Source organism: Schistocerca piceifrons, unplaced genomic scaffold (assembly GCF_021461385.2).
Source record: "Schistocerca piceifrons isolate TAMUIC-IGC-003096 unplaced genomic scaffold, iqSchPice1.1 HiC_scaffold_496, whole genome shotgun sequence".
Lineage (NCBI taxonomy): Eukaryota > Metazoa > Arthropoda > Insecta > Orthoptera > Acrididae > Schistocerca > Schistocerca piceifrons.
This window is the reverse complement of record NW_025728729.1, coordinates 1,574-7,500: the sequence shown is the minus strand read 5'-3', so window position 1 is coordinate 7,500 and position 5,927 is coordinate 1,574. Positions and strand designations below refer to the sequence as shown.

Genomic DNA, 5,927 nt, shown 5'->3' with positions numbered 1-5,927 from the left:
CACAAACAATGACATGAGTCAAAGACACAGGTCTGACACAAGCATAGAATTGGAGCGCCGCCTCTAATAAGCCAAAGGTGCATCCTGACGTGACAAATCTGATCATGTCACAAGCATTCACTTACTATAATCACTATCAACGAACCTGCCGCCCCCGCCCCCCCCTACACCTTTCCTTACAACAACGTGTAACCTAACCTAACCTAACCTATGTTGTACCTTAACCTAACCTATGTTGTACCTTAACCTAACCTATGTTGTACCTTAACCTAACCTATGTTGTACCTTAACCTAACCTATGTTGTGCCTTAACCTAACCTATGTTGTGCCTTAACCTAACCTATGTTGTGCCTTAACCTAACCTATGTTGTGCCTTAACCTAACCTATGTTGTGCCTTAACCTAACCTATGTTGTGCCTTAACCTAACCTATGTTGTGCCTTAACCTAACCTATGTTGTGCCTTAACCTAACCTATGTTGTGCCTTAACCTAACCCATGTTGTGCCTTAACCTAACCCATGTTGTGCCTTAACCTAACCCATGTTGTGCCTTAACCTAACCCATGTTGTGCCTTAACCTAACCCATGTTGTGCCTTAACCTAACCCATGTTGTGCCTTAACCTAACCCATGTTGTGCCTTAACCTAACCCATGTTGTGCCTTAACCTAACCCATGTTGTGCCTTAACCTAACCCATGTTGTGCCTTAACCTAACCCATGTTGTGCCTTAACCTAACCCATGTTGTGCCTTAACCTAACCCATGTTGTGCCTTAACCTAACCCATGTTGTGCCTTAACCTAACCCATGTTGTGCCTTAACCTAACCCATGTTGTGCCTTAACCTAACCCATGTTGTGCCTTAACCTAACCCATGTTGTGCCTTAACCTAACCCATGTTGTGCCTTAACCTAACCCATGTTGTGCCTTAACCTAACCCATGTTGTGCCTTAACCTAACCCATGTTGTGCCTTAACCTAACCCATGTTGTGCCTTAACCTAACCCATGTTGTGCCTTAACCTAACCCATGTTGTGCCTTAACCTAACCTATGTTGTGCCTTAACCTAACCTATGTTGTGCCTTAACCTAACCTATGTTGTGCCTTAACCTAACCCATGTTGTGCCTTAACCTAACCCATGTTGTGCCTTAACCTAACCCATGTTGTGCCTTAACCTAACCCATGTTGTGCCTTAACCTAACCCATGTTGTGCCTTAACCTAACCCATGTTGTGCCTTAACCTAACCCATGTTGTGCCTTAACCTAACCCATGTTGTGCCTTAACCTAACCCATGTTGTGCCTTAACCTAACCCATGTTGTGCCTTAACCTAACCCATGTTGTGCCTTAACCTAACCCATGTTGTGCCTTAACCTAACCCATGTTGTGCCTTAACCTAACCCATGTTGTGCCTTAACCTAACCCATGTCGTGCCTTAACCTAACCCACGTCGTGCCTTAACCTAACCCACGTTGTCGCCTAACGTAACCCACGTTGTCGCCTAAACCTGCTCTGTAATTGTTATACGACTCGTTCAATTAGTGTAGTGTTGCCCACCCGCAACCCTCGCAATATAGTTCGCTACTCGCACTCCCCGCTCCCCTGTGTATCGCTTCATGTTAAACACCTTGCAAGTCTTGCTCACTTTCCACATGCTCCTGCTGTACACTGTAATGTGGATGGCAGCAGGACGTACATGCCGCCCCTCCCCACGTCCCCACCTTGCCCCCTGCCTTCGCAAGCTGGTTGGTGAGAACTTTGCATGTTCAATGCCCTCCGCATGCGACGTACTCAGGCTACGTTGTGGTGCGGCCTGTGTCAACTGTCCGCTAATGTCGTACGCGTAAACCACAATCTGTACTGCACATTCGTCCTTATGTACTGAATGATACATCGTGGCACATGTGTGACCGTACAACGACTGCGCCCAAAAACGGCGGACCATACAGTGCAAATATTGTGCACGCAGCTACGTGTCGTCTCCCTATGAGAGCTGGATTGCAGTGTGGTACGCCATAGAGACGTGTGGGAGGAACGGACGCCGTGGATGGCGATCAGCATGAGCTGTCTGTTGATGTATTCGGACCTAGTCGTCTCTCCTCACACACCGTGATGGCATGGTGCACCGCGTTCCATATCTGCGACATGCTACAGAGGCCGGTTGACAGTCGTTCGAGCAATGGACATCGCATACGTACGGGGGCCACCTTCCACGTATTGTCTAGGCGTGCACATTTTGTTGCGTGTATGTGGGCAGACGTAGTGTGGCGTGACACCTGACACAGGCATGCAATAATCGTGGAAGTTGCAAATGGCGATGGACGCCTGCGTTTTCTGGTGAAGTTACGCAAATGAACAAATGGTAACCTGTTGTGGTGCGGTTGTTCTCGCTAGGGGTGAATCGGTGATGGCGACGATAGGTTGAGGTACTAACCGGTTGTTCCAGCGATACCCACCATGCCGACGAAACTGAACGGCATCTGGGTGTGAAGCGATACGCGGCGGTGGCTGGGTGGGACCGTCCCCGGCCGGTGAGGGGGCGCCTCCCGGCGTGCTGGCCGCGCGGTGCGTGGGCGCACGCGCTACAGCCGGCTGGTGGGGGCGGCCAGTGGCAGGCGCGCCGGCCGACGGACGCGGCAGGCGTCGCAGCTGCGCGCCGGCGCACCCTGCGCGCGGCGCCGTGCGGCCAAAGTAGGTCCTCGCGGGCCCGGTGCGAAGCGCGGTGGACATCTTCAGTGTGCTGGTCCGATTGAGGACTGTGTGCGTTGAGGATGCGCTGCCGCCCGGCGCTCGGCGCCGCGACGCCGTCTGCTGCTCGGTCGCCCCAGCGGTTCTCGCTGGTGGTTTGTATCGCAGCTGTGCGGATGTGTTGGCGCGTGCGCTGTGCTGGGAGAGTTCGCTTCGGCACCCAAGTGGGGCTTTTGTCCTTCTGTGGCGCTGGCGTTGGAGCTGCCGGTCACCGTAGGTGGCGCGTGTTGTCTCCCGCCGGCAATGCCACGACAGCACGCTCCCGGGCCTCTGTCGGCAGCGGCAAGCTCAGTTGGGAGCACGGGTGGTCGCACCGAAAGCGTCTACTCGCCTAACTCCGGGCGATTGCGCCTCTCTCGAACCCGACCAAGTACTTGGGACGGCGCTGCGCGCCGCCGGGACCTGAGAGGGTTTCGAGGTGTATTGTGCAGGGGAGCTCAGCCTCCTCCTGTTTGCAGAATGATTGAGCGGACGCTTGCGTGTTCGCGCGGGCCCCCGGGACACACTCCCGGGCGGCCGGCTGCTCAGCTCTAGTTGACGCAGCTCCCTGGTTGATCCTGCCAGTAGTCATATGCTTGTCTCAAAGATTAAGCCATGCATGTCTCAGTACAAGCCGCATTAAGGTGAAACCGCGAATGGCTCATTAAATCAGTTATGGTTCCTTAGATCGTACCCACGTTACTTGGATAACTGTGGTAATTCTAGAGCTAATACATGCAAACAGAGTCCCGACCAGAGATGGAAGGGACGCTTTTATTAGATCAAAACCAATCGGTCGGCTCGTCCGGTCCGTTTGCCTTGGTGACTCTGAATAACTTTGGGCTGATCGCACGGTCCTCGTACCGGCGACGCATCTTTCAAATGTCTGCCTTATCAACTGTCGATGGTAGGTTCTGCGCCTACCATGGTTGTAACGGGTAACGGGGAATCAGGGTTCGATTCCGGAGAGGGAGCCTGAGAAACGGCTACCACATCCAAGGAAGGCAGCAGGCGCGCAAATTACCCACTCCCGGCACGGGGAGGTAGTGACGAAAAATAACGATACGGGACTCATCCGAGGCCCCGTAATCGGAATGAGTACACTTTAAATCCTTTAACGAGTATCTATTGGAGGGCAAGTCTGGTGCCAGCAGCCGCGGTAATTCCAGCTCCAATAGCGTATATTAAAGTTGTTGCGGTTAAAAAGCTCGTAGTTGGATTTGTGTCCCACGCTGTTGGTTCACCGCCCGTCGGTGTTTAACTGGCATGTATCGTGGGACGTCCTGCCGGTGGGGCGAGCCGAAGGCGTGCGACCGCCCCGTGCGTGCTCGTGCGTCCCGAGGCGGACCCCGTTGAAATCCTACCAGGGTGCTCTTTATTGAGTGTCTCGGTGGGCCGGCACGTTTACTTTGAACAAATTAGAGTGCTTAAAGCAGGCAAGCCCGCCTGAATACTGTGTGCATGGAATAATGGAATAGGACCTCGGTTCTATTTTGTTGGTTTTCGGAACCCGAGGTAATGATTAATAGGGACAGGCGGGGGCATTCGTATTGCGACGTTAGAGGTGAAATTCTTGGATCGTCGCAAGACGAACAGAAGCGAAAGCATTTGCCAAGTATGTTTTCATTAATCAAGAACGAAAGTTAGAGGTTCGAAGGCGATCAGATACCGCCCTAGTTCTAACCATAAACGATGCCAGCCAGCGATCCGCCGCAGTTCCTCCGATGACTCGGCGGGCAGCCTCCGGGAAACCAAAGCTTTTGGGTTCCGGGGGAAGTATGGTTGCAAAGCTGAAACTTAAAGGAATTGACGGAAGGGCACCACCAGGAGTGGAGCCTGCGGCTTAATTTGACTCAACACGGGAAACCTCACCAGGCCCGGACACCGGAAGGATTGACAGATTGATAGCTCTTTCTTGATTCGGTGGGTGGTGGTGCATGGCCGTTCTTAGTTGGTGGAGCGATTTGTCTGGTTAATTCCGATAACGAACGAGACTCTAGCCTGCTAACTAGTCGCGTGACATCCTTCGTGCTGTCAGCGATTACTTTTCTTCTTAGAGGGACAGGCGGCTTCTAGCCGCACGAGATTGAGCAATAACAGGTCTGTGATGCCCTTAGATGTTCTGGGCCGCACGCGCGCTACACTGAAGGAATCAGCGTGTCTTCCTAGGCCGAAAGGTCGGGGTAACCCGCTGAACCTCCTTCGTGCTAGGGATTGGGGCTTGCAATTGTTCCCCATGAACGAGGAATTCCCAGTAAGCGCGAGTCATAAGCTCGCGTTGATTACGTCCCTGCCCTTTGTACACACCGCCCGTCGCTACTACCGATTGAATGATTTAGTGAGGTCTTCGGACTGGTACGCGGCATTGACTCTGTCGTTGCCGATGCTACCGGAAAGATGACCAAACTTGATCATTTAGAGGAAGTAAAAGTCGTAACAAGGTTTCCGTAGGTGAACCTGCGGAAGGATCATTACCGACTAGACTGCATGTCTTTCGATGTGCGTGTCGTGTCGCGCAACACGCTACCTGTACGGCTCGCCGTAGCCGTGCGCCGCGTGCGGAACCACGCGTGCCTCTCAAAACTAGCGGCAATGTTGTGTGGTACGAGCGCTGAAGCGCTGGAGCGGCTGGCCTGCGGCACCTGGCGCCTGGCGCCGGTTTTGAATGACTTTCGCCCGAGTGCCTGTCCGCTCCGGTGTGGAGCCGTACGACGCCCGTCGGCCGTGAGGCCGTTGGACACAGAACGCTGGAACAGGGGCCGCCACACGCCTCACTCCCGCCTATGCGACCGTCTCGAAAGAGACGGCGGAAACTGAGAAAAGATCACCCAGGACGGTGGATCACTCGGCTCGTGGGTCGATGAAGAACGCAGCAAATTGCGCGTCGACATGTGAACTGCAGGACACATGAACATCGACGTTTCGAACGCACATTGCGGTCCATGGATTCCGTTCCCGGGCCACGTCTGGCTGAGGGTCGGCTACGTATACTGAAGCGCGCGGCGTTTGCCCCGCTTCGCAGACCTGGGAGTGTCGCGGCCGCCTGTGGGGCCGGCCGCGTCTCCTCAAACGTGCGATGCGCGCCCGTCGCCTGGCGGTTCGCATACCGGTACTTTCTCGGTAGCGTGCACAGCCGGCTGGCGGTGTGGCGTGCGACACCTCGTACAACGACCTCAGAGCAGGCGAGACTACCCGCTGAATTTAA

General features: G+C 54.1%; 2 non-coding genes across 2 annotated transcripts; both read left to right on the top strand.

Annotated features, from left to right (window-relative positions):
- Nucleotides 1–3,287: 3,287 nt before the first annotated feature.
- On the top strand, nt 3,288–5,196 carry LOC124752947. The gene has a single exon (XR_007012291.1). It is a non-coding gene; the product is annotated as a small subunit ribosomal RNA (ribosomal RNA).
- Nucleotides 5,197–5,547: 351 nt separating this feature from the next.
- On the top strand, nt 5,548–5,702 carry LOC124752942. Its single transcript, XR_007012286.1, has one exon. It is a non-coding gene; the product is annotated as a 5.8S ribosomal RNA (ribosomal RNA).
- The last annotated feature ends 225 nt before the right edge of the window (nt 5,703–5,927 follow it).